The sequence below is a fragment of the Lathamus discolor genome, chromosome 1, assembly GCF_037157495.1.
Source record: "Lathamus discolor isolate bLatDis1 chromosome 1, bLatDis1.hap1, whole genome shotgun sequence".
In the NCBI taxonomy this organism is placed as follows: domain Eukaryota; kingdom Metazoa; phylum Chordata; class Aves; order Psittaciformes; family Psittacidae; genus Lathamus; species Lathamus discolor.
This window is the reverse complement of record NC_088884.1, coordinates 165056797-165074069: the sequence shown is the minus strand read 5'-3', so window position 1 is coordinate 165074069 and position 17273 is coordinate 165056797.

Sequence of the window (17273 nt, the reverse complement as noted above, 5' to 3'; positions counted from 1 at the left end):
CAAGGCCAGGTTGGACACAGGGGCTTGGAGCAAGCTGCTCCAGTGGAAGGGGTCCCTGCCCGCGGCAGGGGTTGGAGCTGGAGGAGCTTTAAGGTCCTTTCAACCTAAACTGTGCTGTGTTTCTATGATCCTATGATTCCATGATTCCATGATTCTATGATTCTGTGGTCTTTTCCTACGTTTCCAGAAGAGCTAGGCCCATGAACAAGATGCAGTCCATACCCCACAGAGAGCTGTATTTTTGGTGGCCAGGCCTGAAACTCTGTTCTTTCTGTTTTACACATAGGGAAGAAAGAGTTACAGAAAGTAAATCTCAACTAAAACCATGGCCAGATTCTGGTCTGTGTTTTTTCTCACAGGCCGGGCACTGCTGAAAGCTTAATACTGGTCTTCAAAGGACTTTAGACATCAGGCCTCAGAAGGGACTTGGTCTGGGCATGTTCAGGTCAAAGAAGATTGGATGGGATGGTAACAGAAACTGGAGAGTCTTTAGGACTCCGATCTCCCACAGTTTTTCCATTAGCTGCCATGTGCCCTTCCACTCTGCAGGGTTTCTAAATCCTAAATGAAAGGGATGCCACAGAAGACCTCGTCATGATTGCATTTCTCTTTGAACAGTAGTTGTGTCACAGGGCTGTAGAGAAGGTAATACGGGAGGGGAGACTTCTGACCTGCTTGCAGACTGCATGGTTAACGATGGGCTTCCAGTCCCAGGAAGAAGGATGCTTTAGGAATGCAAAGTATTCTTGAGCTTGGAGTTGTACTTCCCCATCCACGCGTCATTTCAGCTTCGGAGCCTGTGGAGAGATGCTGTTAGAATGTATTTTCTGGCCTGAACAAACCTTCTGTGCCTGTTGATGTGCTCTGAGCAATTCACAAGCATCTGGGAAAATCCTCTCGGCTCTGGTGGAACAAGAACAACTGTAGGGTTGGTTTGAACTCTCTGGCAGGAAGCAAGTTGAGAAGTGAAGAGCCCAAGAGTGCGATTCTCTGCTGAATACAGAGCAACTTCTAAGAAGGAGCTGGAAGCAATTCAGAGCTTCAGCATTGCTCTGGAGGCCTAGGAGCCCGGCTTGTGGCCCAGTGCTCATATCCAGTTCATGTTTGAGCAGGCTGTAATGGAAAACAGCAGCCACTGATAAGTAACAATGGCCACACCAGCTCTGAGCTTGAACAATAGGAAGGTTCTCGCAGGCTACTGCTCTGGCAAGTCCTTATCCCAGGGGCACTGGCACGCGATTTCACTGGCAGCAGGAGCAGAGCATCTGAAATGTTCATTAGGAGATGGTGGATGCGGGAATGGTGAGATGCTGCAGCATCTAAAGGGTATTGAGCATCCCACGGGACCCTACCCCTTGGCGAAACAAAGGCATGATTCTGCAGCCACTAACAGTGACAGGGCACAGGATAAGAAGCCAAGATCAATGGCAAGATCCACCACTTCAGCAGCATTATAATCCAGAGCTCTGATCTCTCCTGTCAGGGGTACTATACTACCCCGTGTATATGAAGCTGTTGTCTTACTCAAGCTCCTGATGGTGCAGTTCTACAGAAGAGCCTGGTGGAACTGCAGAGGCAGGGGCCATCAGACTGAGAATCACAACTGTGCACAGCCCAGCCCAGCTAAAAGCACCACGTCCTCTTGCACTAGTCCCATGCCTTGCAGCTGAGCAATCCTCCAGGCTGCTGCATCCCCATGTTCCTTCAGAGCTCACCTTCTGCATGCAGCAAAGGGCTTGAACACAAGCTCTATGTAAACACAGGCACGTGGTGGTACAACTGTGCGGATGGAGATGTAGTTGCAAGACCCTGAGGTGAGCAATTGAGATGATTTTTCATCTACTCTATACCTTTGAATTCAGGGGCTTTCATTACCTGGTATTGAAATAAAGCTACAGTGATGCTGAGCAGTTCTGAAAGGAAAATGTGTCCCTTTGTCACTTACAGGCGAGTTCATTTCTGCGCAGGCAGTGGCCAAAAGACCAACTTTACATTGAAGCCTTACTCCATACCAACGGATGGGCTTTGCCTGGGAGTGGATCTCCAGATTCATGTTCTGGAAGGTGTTTTGGACACAGCTGCATGCAAGAAGCATTTAAAGAGGAAGCCTGATTTCATGAACTTTACGGTGCAGATTAGCAGAGGATTTGGTTGGCATTCCTGGCCTAATCCTACCAGTGCTTATATGGGCTTTGTGCTGGCTGTTTGCACTGGATTTGGAAAATTGGATTGGACTCAGAACTATGACACATTATTCCAGCTCTGGCCTGCTGAAAGGAATGTGGAGAAGCTTGCTCGCCGTGCCTCAGTTTCCCCTATGCTGAAGAGTCTCATTTGGAAGCTGGTTTGTGCTTTCCAGATTAAAGATGGATTTAAATCTACTGAATTGGTGGCTCAGCAAAACCTCTCATACTACCAGGATCTGCTGCTGAGTCTGTAGGAACAGCTGAGCCCTTGATGAGATTGCTTGCTTTCCTTCTGTAAGTCCCCTTATGCACTGTTTCTTATAGTTAAGGCCAGCAAATGATCCTCATGGAAGGAGGAGCCCAGAGCTCCTTGGCAGCAGAGGAATTCCACAGCATGGGATGCATGTGGCTCCCTGCTCAGATGTATTGGAGCAGTGTGTATGTGGGAGAGCCATTACAGTGACAGACAACCTTTCTGATCTTTCCCCCAGGGAGAGCAAGAAAACAGAATAACTAAAAGCCTGAATGTACCCCTGGAATGACTGGCCTTTTCCCTAGCCGTGCTTCCAGCGCTCAGTGGAAGCACAGATATGTGCTTAGAAATGTTCCTTATTGGCACCACTGGCTGAAGGACTGCTGGGCTTTGCATCCACTGGGGTTTGCCATCTCTTTCAACCTCCTGCTCTGGAAATGGGGCCAGACTTCCTGAGTCTGTCTCCATGGCAGGTCACGGCCCATTGTAGGAATGTGGAGCTGCCAAATCAAGCCTTTGGGACCAGCTGCTTTGATGCTGGTGGAGGGACCTTCCTCCAGGAATTCCAAAACTCACTGCTTTCCACCTGCAACAGGGTGTAGAGGCTGCTCCAAGCAGCAGCCGGACATGCATCAGGAGTATTGGGATGCTGATGGATGGGACAGCAGCAGTTTGCATTTGACATTAATCATCTACAGATGCCCTCACAACATGGACCTTCTTCGCCCTGCTTTCTGCTGCTGAGGGCAGCTTAGATGTTCTTTGCTTCCATCAGGGAGAGCATGCACAGTAGCCTGTTTATACAGCAGCACAGGCCCTTAATCCTGGACACTGGGGAAGGCAGAGATGCGTGAGAGTCGTAGTCCTCTGGCGTGATTGCTTGCACAGATGTTCACTCTGCGGTCCCCTCCAGTGGACACAGCACTGAGGCTTCAAGAGAGACTGTTTATAGAATCAGACTGGTTTGGGTTGGAAAGGATCTTAAGCTCGTCCAGCTCCAACCCCTGCCACAGGCAGGGACCCCTTCCACTGGAGCAGCTTGCTCCAAGCTCCTGTGTCCAACCTGGCCTTGAGCACTGCCAGGGATGGGGCAGCCACGGCTTCTCTGGGCACCCTGTGCCAGCGCCTCAGCACCCTCACAGGGAAGAGCTTCTGCCTTATCCACCCTAAATCCTCTGTGTTTAGCACATCTTCACCTTTCATCTCTCCACCTTCCCTTTCCCTGCTTGACCCTCTTTGGGAATGAACAGAGAACCAGGAGCACATGACCCTTTAACGCCCATTGGGTCTCTTGTCTCAAACAGAGGGATCAGCTCTGCCCGGGTCAGCCCTGAGCATGAACCATCTGGCCCTAAATGACTTGTTGACAGGGGCAATCCAGGCTGGGCTGGAGATCTGAGGCAGGACCCGTGCATTGTTCGAGCCTGGCAGTTAAACAACACACTGGCTTTTTGCTGGCATCTTTCTCAGGGTGACTTTTTTCCCCCAAGGGTGACTTTTTTGCCCAGCCAGAGGCAGGAATACTGTGCCAGCACTTTAACAAGGCTTTCCTATAAATATTTCTCTTTTAGCTTATGATAAAGAGTGTCTACCGAGATGGAGGGGAAGGGAAAAGCTGGGGAAATCTGTTTGTTTTCGCATTTAAGCAAAACCACACATCCTTGTAATTGTAAGCAGGGAGGGAAGCAGCATCCTCTGGCAGTCGTGTTCCTCTTAATGTGCTTTTTTGCTGGAATTATTTATGTCCTGTTAGTGGGAAATATACAGAGTTTGGTGATAGTAGAGAACAGCCTTCAACTTCTGTAATGTGAAATGGTTCCCATTTGTGGCTGGAAAGAAAAGCCCCTGAGAAACAAATAGAAAACAATTGGTCTTATGGTTTGTCTGAACATCTGTAGGATTACACTAGAACTGCTGATTGGAAAAAAATCCTTACTCTTTTCCAAATATTGTCCCTGTTTTTCAGAATCTCTCTGTGAAATGAGTTTGTTGGGGTGGATTTCTTTTTTTTACGGGGTTGTTTTGGTGTGGTTTTAGTGAAAACTTCAGTAAAACTCAAGTGGCATAGGTGGCTATGGGAAAGCTAAAACCAGGTGTGATGATGGTATTTCCAGTATTTCCCAAGGGGAATAATGTGTGCAAGGAGTTCAGAGAGCAAAATCAGCTGAGAATCAGGAATAACTGCAGTGATTTCACATAGAATCACAGGTATCATACACAGGATATGAGTGTGCAGCACTATGCCTGGTTATCTGAGCATCTCATGGTCATTAGACGGGGTTTGCCTTCTAGCACCTCCAGGAGACAGAAACTCAACATTATCTCCCTTACAGACCACTGAGGTCCACAAGATGGGAGAGATGGATTATTCAAAAGGTATTGGCACAATTAAAGCATGAGGCAAAGTGCTTGGTGCACATTTACGGTGTACAGATGCCCATCTCCTATGGCAATGCATGACTTCAGGGAAGTAGGCACAAGGAGGGTTAGGAAAAGCCCATTTGCTTCCGTTTTTAGATATTTAGGTGAAATCGTTCATCCCTAACATCATCTGTAATAGTTCAAAGTCCTGATGAATCCACTCTTCAGAGTTCCCTCCATCCTCCAGGAGAGGCACCTTTGCAGATGTGTCACCACATCTGGATTATTCCTGGTTTAGGCGAGGATAAGTGGCGTAAGGAGCTGTTGGTCTCTCATAGTTTATAAGAAAGGGACATCTTCACAAATGGCTTAGAGCTGGCTGTGAGCAGGACCCCTTGTATGATTTTCATTTCTTTAAATAGAGAACTGTATTCTTGTTACTGAATTGCACAAGAATTTATTCTGTTTAACTGTCAAGTTCTAAGATTCATTTCCATAGAATCCTGCTAATTTCTCGTATCATCAGATTGATTTTATCCTGGTTCCATTTTATGGGAATTTTCCGCAAAGGAAAATCCCCAGACAACTAGAACCAACAACAGGAGAAGCTGTGCAGGCAGCTGATGGCGTGTTTCCGACCGCCTGGTCCTTCTGAAGCATCTGGCTGCGACTTGGAGAAGCACTTCAATAGTTTAACTCTTTTCAAGTACACATACACTTCCTATATTAAACAAGGACGTAGAATGACATCTCTCTTCTGGAGGAAAAGCAAGCCAAAACTCCAGATTCCTTTTGCAGTTCTCAGTGAATCAGCGAAAGGGATTCATAGGGTGAGCTGTGTGTTCTATGGATTTATTACTATGGATCCAGGCTCCAAAATCCCCAAAGCCTGTGTGCTCGCATCCAAGTTTTATGTTGTTCTTTGTGTAGCAGAAGGGCTGGGTTTAGGCAATGTCTACATAGCTTTGAAAGCATTGTCTCTGGAGCGTCCCGTGACCACAGGACAGACAGCTTCCTGCCCATCTCTGGTGTATATGACTGCTTGGCAGCTGACAGCAAGTTGGAGAGACACCAACTTGGAGTACTGGAATGCTGTGTGCAGTTCTGGTGTCTCCAACATCAGAAGGACGTGGAGCTGTTGGAGCAAGTCCAGAGGAGGCCACGAGGATGATCAGGGGCTGGAGCACCTCCTGTATGGAGCCAGGCTGAGAAAGTTGGGGCTGTTCAGCCTGGAGAAGAGAAGCTACGTGGAGACCTCAGAGCAGCTTCCAGTACCTGAAGGGGGCTACAAGGATGATGGAGAGGGACCTTCATCAAGGACTGTAGGGACAGGACAAGGGGTGATGGGTTCAAACTGAAACAGGGGAGATTTTAGTTGGATCTAAGGCAGAAGCTCTTCCCTGTGAGGGTGCTGAGGCGCTGGCACAGGGTGCCCAGAGCAGCTGTGGCTGCCCCATCCCTGGCAGTGCTCAAGGCCAGGTTGGGCACAGGGGCTTGGAGCAACCTGCTCTAGTGGTGATGCAAAGGGTTAACCAATGAACGGGGGGTAGGTTAAGCAGCTTGCCTGACAGTGTTAACTGCTCCTTCATGCTTATCATACTCGCTGTGTGTGCTAGAAGAAGAGGTGAGAGCATGACTATTGATAAGAGGAAGGAACCATGACGACCGGCTGAAGCTGGCGCTGTGGTTTGGACAATGACCAAGTTACCAGGAAGCATGCGCAACGACCAGGAGTGGCAAGTTCAGGCTCCAGGAAGACTCCTTTACTTCATCTTGAGACCCTCGCCTACGACCACCAGGAGGTACTGCGCAAGCGCAAAGGACTTGTTGGCTCATTATAATACGAAGCGGGGATAGGACATAAATATGTATAGGCTTGTTGTGTAACCTCATGCGTATGTATAACTTTAGAGGATAAACGTAGAGGGAAATGATGCTGAGGTGCGCATGCCTTTGGAGGAGCGATCCCCCATGCGTCTCAGCGCTGAATAAAGCATACCTACTTTACAGCTTTAACGAGTTGCGGAGTCTATCCGCGTATCAGTGGAAGGTGTCCCTGACTTGAGGATTGGAACTAGATGAGCTTTAGCAGTAGAAGTTACTTGTGGCTGTGATAATTTACGTCCTATGCTCGCGAATGAATTTTGAGAGTTGTCAAGTAATTCTGTTACTGCTTTTACATTTGAAAACACTGATCTGTCTGTATCAATATTTCCTCGCAGAATGTGTTGGCTTTGGGAAAGGTGTCAACACCAACATTACTTGAAAAAGAGCATCAGTGTTTTCCCTTTTAAGAAAAAGATCAATGTTATTTCTCTGGTTGCAAGTGTCTTTTTGTTCTGGAATGCGAACTAATAGTGCAGGAGCTATGTATTGTGGTGTAAATTGCAACAGGATGTTTCTTAATTATTAATTATAATTAGGAATTCTTAATTATAATTATTATAATTATTAAGATGAAATGAAATAGCTTAGAGTTCACTTTCCCCACTGCTTTGTGGCTCAAGATTATTTTGGATAATTATCTTTCATTTCAAGTGAGGCAAATGGTTCAATATCTCAAACATTTTTAGGAACTGGGGAAATCACGTCCTCCTTTGCATCTATTTCCCACAGATGAGCAACGTACAGAGGCATGGTGAGAAAAACTGAGCTACCCGAAGCCTCAGGACCACAAATACAGGTTTTATGCCCACGGACTCATGCTCCTCCGTCCCCATTTGTTGAACCCCATTGCCACAAAGAGCTGTAAAAGCTCTTGTAGTCATCTGGATGATTAGTGGTAGGTTTTGACAACTTGCTGTAGCTGTTGAACGTTATGTTAATCTTCCAGGAAAGGGCTCTGAGTTTAGGGGACAGATGTTTGTAATATGTATGTATTGATTACAAAGAACTTACTTGGGCTCCACCCCAGAGGCAGCTGCATTTCATTGTAAGAAAGGTCTCTTTTTTCCCCCCCAAATCCACCCTGTAGACTGTTACTGAAGGAAATATAGTACAGCTCTGCAGAGAAACCGTTGTGGCAATCACTTCACCTCTCCGCGCTTCAGCTTCTTTACCTGTAAAATGGGCCCAATGCTATTAAAGGCCTTTTGCAAGGTGTTTGGAGTTTCTTCTGCTCAAGTGATAAGATTTGGTTTCCTAATCCACGGCTGTGAGAAAGAACAGGGAACACGAACTCCAGCCTGGAATAAATAACTCCAACATACCAGCACCAGGCATGGACAGTGTGAGAAATACACTTCAAATGAAGTCACCTAAACGTCAATTAACACCGTTCTCCTGTGTATCATTGCCCAGATTGGATGCGATGGGAAAACATTCCCCGCCCAAGCTCTCATGGGCTGGTCAGAGATAACACCCTCGTATCCTAAGGCTTTCTGGTAACATCATATCGGTGTGACTGGGTTGGTGCTGTTGTTCTCAAAGGGCTGAAAGAAGATGACCACATCTGTTATTCTTACTGCACCCAGGCCCCATTGCAGAGCCCAGCATGGAGAGTTGGCTCTTGGAAACCATCTCTGCTCATGATTAGAACTATCTTCTTTAGGAAATATCTTTAATGGGCAGCATACATTAATTTTTCCTTCCTTGTAATCAAGGCTAGTTAACATTTGCATTTGGTAATCTTTCTCATAAGTTCCTGGACAAAAATCACTCATTAAATAGAGTCTGGTGGCTTGGGAACAGAGAACAGCCATCCAAAACAACACTGTGTGGGCCAAAGGCTGTGTGTGCTGCTCTCTTCCCACTTGTAAATATCAGCAGCAAAATTAGCCCAGCCATGATGTGTGACTGGGTAGAATGGAGATAAATGGCACCTCTGAAAGGTGGTGTTGGAACTGGAGAGTTGGTGCAAAGAGCTTTGGGGTTGTTCTGAGTTTTTGTGCTCTTGAGTAAAACAAACCCTACTCTGATAGAAAAATCATGGCGAGAAAGCTGCTGGGATTGTACTAGTCTGGGTGTAACAATCTCTTACCCAAGTGCAAACTGAGCATTGGACATCATCACCTAGGTACAGCTACGGTCACCAGGTGCAACTTTATGTTTGATAGCCAAACAGCAAAACCCCAACACAGAATCATGGAATCAGCCAGGTTGGAAAAGCCCTTTAAGCTCATCCAGTCCAACCATTCCCAGCACTGCCAAGGCCACCCCTGCCCCATGGCACTGAGGCCTCATCTCCACCATGTGTGAGCACTCGCAGGGCCGGTGCCTGCACCCCTGCCCTGGGCAGCCTGTTCCAATGCCTGAGCACCCTCTGGGGCAGGAATTGTTCCTCAGCTCCATCTAAACCTGCCCTGGTGCAGCTTGAGGCCGTTTCTTCTTATCCTATCACTCATTACTTGGCAGAATAGACATCACCCATTTGGGCTGTTTGGGTGGATTATTAAGCCATAGCAACAAATGGATGCACTTACTCAGACTAAGGTTTATGTGCACGGGACATGCAGGAAAGTTATTCCAAATTAACCAAAAGCAGGGCTTTGAAATAAATTCTCTGAACATCATTAACACTGAACATCCAGTTCCTTCATGAAGGATGAGGGTGGTCCATTGAATCAGCAACCAGTTTATATATTCACCCTGAGCTATATCACACCAACTTACCCCTGTGCTCTCTACAAGCAGTCCAGACTTACACTACTCTGGTGCGAGCTTGTGTCCAAGGGGACAGACCACAGATAATCAGAGTAAGGAACAGGACAAGAAAGCTGGGGCTTGGTTCTGCTCATAGATTTGGAACCCTTGACACCACACAGGGAAGAGGGATAGCAAAGCCTTGGAGGACCGTGTACTGACAGCATTGCTCAGAGCATGAGGGACACTTTATGCAATGGCAAAGCCTCCAACAAGCACCAGGTAATGAAGGCGATTTGGTCTGATCATGCCCAACCTGCAAATTCACCCTATTTTCCTTCATGAGTTCACCCCAAGCACTTGTAAGCTTCAAACTGCTCATCTGGCAATAATTGCAGGATGTCCAACACTCCATATGGAGCCTTCAGGCAAATATGGACCATTTCTGGAGTCAGGTTTGCTCATGGGGTCCAGGGACCTCATGGGGACCTCAGCAGGTGGCTCATACCTTGTGAGATCATGCTCACATCCATTATTGTAAGCCCTGTAAGCATCACAGAATAGCTGTTTCTTGATGGATGTTGCCTTCACCTGGTCAAAAGCTTGAGCGAGTCCAACAAAAACCTGTTCAGATGGAACTCGAGGAGCAATAAAACACATGTTACTGAGTCACGAGGCGTAGTCCTGGCCTAGCATGCTGTGCCTATTACAGCTCCACTCCACTAACTAGGCAGAGAGCTACTAAAACATAACCTCAACTTTATGATGTTAAATCTGTAGTAAATCTGTCATGGCCATTCAGGCACTAACATATGACTATGGAAAATATGTTGGCTTACGGTTTGATAGCAGCAGATGGGCACTTTGCTATTGTTTCATCATCGTAAACTACAAGGAAACGCTTAGTTACAAGGATCTCAACTCTGCGGGACAGATCTTTGGCTGGTGTAGAGTGGCCCAGAGCCAGGGAAATCCATGAAGCTCTGTCAATATAAACCAGCTGAGGACCTCATCCTGCGCTTCCAATTGCCCTCTCATAAGGAGGTAAGAAGAGCCATCCTGGCTGAGGATGCAGGTTCCTCTATCTCAGTGTCCTGTCCCTGCCGGACCTAGGTTTCAGCAAAAAGTGGAAGAATGGATAAATGTGACCCTTCTTCTAGACACAAGTTTCCAGCTTGTGGCCAGTGGTGAGTTAGGGACATCCCATGCCAAATGATCCTATTAGCCACTCATGTCATGGCTTTGTCTCCACAATTTCTTCTGTTCCCTTTGGAAAACTCATTTATACCTCTTACCCTAAATATATCATGTGAAAATGCATTTGACAGCAAAATTAGACAGTTTATGCAAAAAATCATCTTTTTCTGTCTTTTAAAATTATGACCTTAAAATTTTTCAGTCCTTTTTTTACCTGATATGTGACCAGGGATGCATAACACTCAAGTCTTTGTTACCCATGATTTGGTGAACGTCTAAGATATCGATCTGTCTATCTATCTATCTATCTATCTATCTATCTATCTATCTATCTATCTATCATCTATCTTAGTGTATCAGATAAATATCTATCATAGGCAGTCATCCCTATTCTAAGGTGGACAGTCCCTATCTACCTAGAGCTTATTTTTCTCTGCAATAGAAACTCTTTAAGAGGATAGATTGAGAAAATCCCCTGAAGATGTAAAGTCCATAAGGTGTTTAGCTTGGAATTCCCTTTATTTTTAGGGCTACAATTAAACTAATTGGAAGGAAAAACAGACTTGAATTTAGATTTAGTACTCGCCAACAAGGAGGGTTTGGTCGAAGTGGTGACGGTCAATGGCAGCCTTGGCTGCAGTGACCATGAGATGGTGGAGTTTAGGATCCTGTGTGGGAGGAGTAGAATACCTAGCAAAGCCACAGTTCTGGATTTCCGAAGGGCCAACTTTGGCCTCTTCAGTCAACTGCTAAGGGAAGTCTCATGGGAAAGTGTACTAGGCGGTAAAGGGGCTCAAGATAATTGGTTAGCATTCAAGGACCGCTTCTTCCAAGCTCAGGATCGGAGCGTCCCAATGAGTAGGAAGTCAAGTAAGGGATCTAGGAGACCGGCGTGGTTAAACAAGGAGCTGCTGGGCAAACTCAAGTGGAAAAGGAGAATCTATGGATTATGGAAGGAGGGGCTGGCCGCTTGGGAGGAATATAGGACAGTTGTTAGAGGATGTAGGGAGGCAATTAGGACAGCTAAGGCCTCCTTGGAACTCAATCTTGCTAGTCGGGTTAAAGACAATAGAAAGGGCTTCTTCAAATACATAGCAAATAAAACTAACACAAGAGGCAATATAGGCCCACTGCTGAACGAAGTGGGTACCCTGGAGACAGAGGATATAAAGAAGGCAGAGGTGCTGAATGCCTTCTTTGCCTCTGTCTTTACTCCTGCAGACTCTCCCCGAGGGCCCCGGATTTCTATAGCCCCAGAAGGAGTCAGGACAAAGGAGGAGTTTGCTTTGGTAGATGAGGATTGGGTTAGGGATCAGCTATGCAATCTGGACATCTGTAAATCGATGGGTCCGGATGGAATGCACCCACGGGTGCTGAGGGAGCTGGCGGAGGTCATTGCTAGGCCACTTTCCATCATCTTTGGTAAGTCGTGGGAAACGGGCGAGGTGCCTGAGGATTGGCGGATGGCAAAGGTCACACCAATCTATAAGAAGGGCAAGAAGGAGGACCCGGGTAATTATAGACCGGTCAGCCTTACCTCCATCCCTGGAAAGGTGATGGAACAACTTATTCTTGACTCCATCACTAGGCATATCAAGGATGAGGGGGTCATTAAGAACAGCCAACATGGTTTTATGAGGGGGAAGTCATGTATGACCAACCTTATAGCCTTCTATGAGGAAGTGACTAGGTGGAGGGATGATGGTAGAGCGGTAGATGTAGTTTTTCTTGATTTCAGTAAGGCATTTGATACTGTCTCCCACAGCATCCTCATAGATAAGCTAAGGAAGTGTGGGCTTGACGATCAAGTAGTGAGGTGGATCGAGAACTGGTTGAAAGGAAGAAGGCAGAGAGTTGTGGTCAATGGCGCAGAATCTAGCTGGAGGTCTGTGACTAGTGGAGTCCCTCAGGGGTCGGTGCTGGGACCGGTGCTGTTTAATATTTTCATCAATGACCTGGATGAGGGAACTGAGTGCACCCTCAGCAAGTTTGCTGATGACACAAAACTGGGAGGAGTGGCTGACACACCAGAGGACTGTGCTGCCATTCAGCGAGACCTGGACAGGCTGGAGAGTTGGGCGGGGAGAAACTTGATGAAATTTAACAAGGGCAAGTGTAGAGTCTTGCATCTGGGGAAGAACAACCCCATGTACCAGTACAGGTTGGGGGTTGACCTGCTGGAAAGTAGTGAACGAGAAAGGGACCTGGGGGTCCTGGTGGATAGGAGGATGACCATGAGCCAGCAATGTGCTCTTGTGGCCAAGAAGGCAAATGGCATCTTAGGGTGCATTAGAAAGGGAGTGGTTAGTAGGTCAAGAGAGGTTCTCCTCCCCCTCTACTCAGCCTTGGTGAGGCCGCATCTGGAATATTGTGTCCAGTTCTGGGCCCCTCAATTCAAGAAGGACAGGGAATTGCTTGAAGGAGTCCAGCGCAGAGCCACAAAGATGATTAAGGGAGTGGAACATCTCCCTTATGAGGAGAGGCTGAGGGAGCTGGGTCTCTTTAGCTTGGAGAAGAGGAGACTGAGGGGTGACCTCATCAATGTTTACAAATATGTAAAGGGTAGGTGTCAGGATGATGGAGCTAGGCTTTTTTCAGTGATATCCAGTGATAGGACAAGGGCAATGGGTGTAAACTGGAGCATAGGAAGTTCCACGTTAACATCAGGAAGAACTTCTTTACTGTAAGAGTGACAGAGCACTGGAACAGGTTGCCCAGGGGGGTTGTGGAGTCTCCTACACTGGAGATATTCAAGGCCCGCCTGGACAAGTTCCTGTGTGATGTACTGTAGGTTACCCTGCTCTTGCAGGGGGGTTGGACTAGATGATCTTTTTAGGTCCCTTCCAACCCTTGGGATTCTGTGATTCTGTGATTCTGTGAATGTGCGAGAATGATGGATATTCAGTACCAGTAGGTGGCTCTGTGGTAAGAGCTGAGAAACTGCACCTAGTGAGTCCTTGAACCAACGGGGCTCATTGGTGTGGGCAGAGTGATTTAGACCCAGTTGTCAGAGCAGGCTGTTCAGTGGCTTGTCCAGTTCAATTCTGAGTATTCCCAAGGATGGTGATGAAAAAGAGTCATGGTTTAACCCCAGCCAGCTACTGAGGCCCACACAGCCACTCACTCACTCCGCTCCAGAGGGATGGCGGAGAGAATGGGAAGGGTAAGAGTGGGAAAACACATGGGTTGAGATAAAGACAGTTTAATAGGTAAAGTAAAAGCTGTGCACACAAGCAAAGCAGAACAAGGAATTCATTCAGCACTTCCCAGACAGCAGGGCTCCATCACATGTAACAGTGACTTGGAAAGACAAACTCCATCATTCCCAACATCCCTCCCTTCCTTCTTCTTCACCCAGCTTCATATTCTGAGCATGACACCATATGGTCTGGGCTATCTCGTCTGTGTCCTCTTTAACTCCTTGTGCACGACCAGCCTCCTCACTGGTGGAGTGAGGAGCAGAAAAGGCCTTGACTCTGTGTAAGCTCTGCTCAGCTTACACCTGTGTTGTCAACACTTTGCAGCACAAATCCCTATAACAAGTCCATACCAGCTCCTGGGAAGAAAATTAACTCTACCCCAGTTAAAACCAGGCCAACATGCTCTCAAGGTGTTTGTCCCAGTGCTTTACCACCCTCACTGAGATACCTTTTTCTTCTTTTGGTCCATTCCCCCTTATTTACACTGCACCTCTAGGAAGAGCTTGGCTTATTCTCTCTCTGAATCCCATTGATGTATTTAATGAAAAAGGATAGATTGCCCTCTAAACCTCTCTTCTTCAGGCCAAACAGATCAAGCTCCCTCACATGCTCCAGCCCCTTGACTCTTTTTGTAGCCTCTGCTGAACTCCCCCAGTTTTACAGTTTCTTGGTGAAGACCCAGAACTGGGCCCACGAAGCAGTGGTCAGCAGAGCACATCTCTGATTGTTCGCTGTGTAACAAGAAGTCCCTCTCTTTCTGATTGTCACCAACAATTTTTAGCAGTCAATGTGCACAAAATACCTGGGAACAGGAATGGTTTATTTTATACTTGCATACAGCTCCTGGCAAAGGCATTTCCTAGTCATGACCAGGCTCAGCAGTAGTAGCAATGATAATGGGGTTGGTGGTAGTAGTAGTAGTAGTAGTAGTGGTAGTAGTAGTAGTAGTAGTAGTAATACTAATGATAACAATAATAATGATAAAGCATTTAACCTGCCAGAGGGGAGACTGAGCTGAGCTCTTAGGCAGAAGCTCTTCCCTGTGAGGGTGCTGAGGCGCTGGCACAGGGTGCCCAGAGAAGCTGTGGCTGCCCCATCCCTGGCAGTGCTCAAGGCCAGGTTGGACACAGGGGCTTGGAGCAAGCTGCTCCAGTGGAAGGGGTCCCTGCCCGGGGCAGGGGTTGGAGCTGGAGGAGCTTTAAGGTCCCTTCCAACCCAAACCAGTCTGTGGTTGTATGATTCTATGAGTCAATAATGATAATGATGATGATGATAATAGTAATAATAGCATTGCCACCTGTAATAACTAATAATAATATTAACTGGCAATAATATAATACACTTTTCTAGGAGCAGTGGGAATATGCCATTTCAGTGTCGGATATTTGCTCTTGCTGCTCCTAGTCCAGAAAATATGTAGGGTTTTGGCCTCTGATCCTTATTAAATCCCTGAAAAACATTGTGGCAAAAACCTCACGATGCTGTCTGTGTTTTACTAAGATTTTCAGGGGCCCATTTCTGGTGAACTTATTTCTTTACAAAGGGGTAAAACTTATTTTAAACTCACGGAATTGTTTTCTTAATAAAGAAAGGGGGAAAAAAAGTAGTGATATTTTCCATGAACTTGCCGTTGATTATAGCTGGTAGGATAAGGGCTCTGTAGCTGATTAAGATTTCTGGATGTCAAGTTTTAACAAAAAGAACAATAAAAAAATAGTCTTTTTAGCATATTGAGCATCCTCACAAGCCCACCTCAGTTTTCTCAGTGAGCTAGGGCTGTGGGTCTTTGTCTTCAAACAGATGCTCCATGATAAACCCATGTACCATCGCTCCACAGGGAACTCCTGAATGACCCAGGAAGAACCAGCTGTATTTGTCCTCCAAGAGCAGCCCAGAAACCAACCGTATCCTGGGCTGCATCCAAAGGAGCGTGACCAGCAGGGCAAAGGAGGTGATCCTGCCCCTCTACTCTGCTCTTGTGAGACCTCACCTGGAGCACTGTGTGCAGTTCTGGTGTCCTCAACATGAAAGGGACATGGAACTGCTGGAACAAGTCCAGAGGAGGCCACGAGGATGCTCAGGGGCTGGAGCACCTCCCGTATGAAGACAGGCTGAGGAAGTTGGGGCTGTTCAGCCTGGAGAAGAGAAGGCTGCGTGGAGACCTCATAGCAGCCTTCCAGTACCTGAAGGGGGCCTATAGGGATGCTGGGGAGGGACTCTTCGTCAGGGACTGTAGTGACAGGACAAGGGGTAATGGGTTCAAACTGAAACAGGGGAAGTTTAGATTGGATCTAAGGAGGAAATTCTTTCCTGTGAGGGTGCTGAGGCACTGGAATGGGTTGCCCAGGGAGGTTGTGAGTGCTCCATCCCTGGCAGTGTTCAAGGCCAGGTTGGATGAAGCCTTGTGTGGGATGGTTTAGTGTGAGGTGTCCCTGCCTATGGCAGGGGGGTTGGAACTGGATGATCTTGAGGTCCTTTCCAACCCTAACTATTCTATGATTCTATGATTCTATGCTTTGAGTCTTTTCCTCATGTTTAAAGCTGCAACATAGGCAGTGGTCGGAGCAATCTCCAGAGAGAAAAGAGACCAGATTTTGCCTGAAGGATCCAGAAAGACTCAGGTTTTGTCTAAGTAAGGCTTAAGTTGAATTTCTTCATTGAGTGTCCCAAAACTAAGCAACATGGTCTAGTGGAAGATGTCCCTGCCCATGGCAAGGGTGTGGAACTAGATGATCCTTAAGGTCCATTCCAGCCTAAACTGTTCTGTGATTTTATGCTGCTATGACAACCACTCTCACAGAAAGAAAAAGCATCCGTTCATCCCTGCCATTCACTTCCATCTCTATCCCAGATGTAGGAGACTACTGTGTTATATGTCAGTGGAAGAGGATGTTGAGTTACCTTCTACATCTGCCTCTCAGTGTGGGCTCAGCTGGTTTGAAACTACTGTTACATCTTCCTGAACCCAAACATTTCTACTGATTTGGGTAAATTCAGCTCCATAGTTTCCTTTTCTTTAACGTAACAGAAATCTCCTGTGGACACAGTCATCTTGTCCATGTTGACGTGCAACTAGTTTATGTTTTTATGTCTTAGAGGATCTTTACCTCAACATTAGGAATAAACCCCACCACTTCCACCTGAAAAATAGCCTCCTAATCAGTTTTGCTCTCTCCGTGCTTCCCCTTCTCTTTTAGCAGAACCAGACGCAGAAATAGAGAGCAAAGAACTCTTATGGACATCTGAGAGTGCAGAACTGAGCCATAGAGAAGGTGCAAGAAGGTCTGGATGTAATGACAGCCAGGAGCTTGGAGAAGAGTCTAAAAAGCAGCTCAATCTGTACATGTCATGTCCTTATGCTAAACATCCACAAGGACCATTGCTGGAAACAGGATAAAAGACTAGCTAGGCCTCTGCTCTAATCTATGGCCATATTTATGTGTTTATGGGCTGGTTTCTGGCCAGGCAGGTTGAGAGTCTGGTTGAGAGTCCATA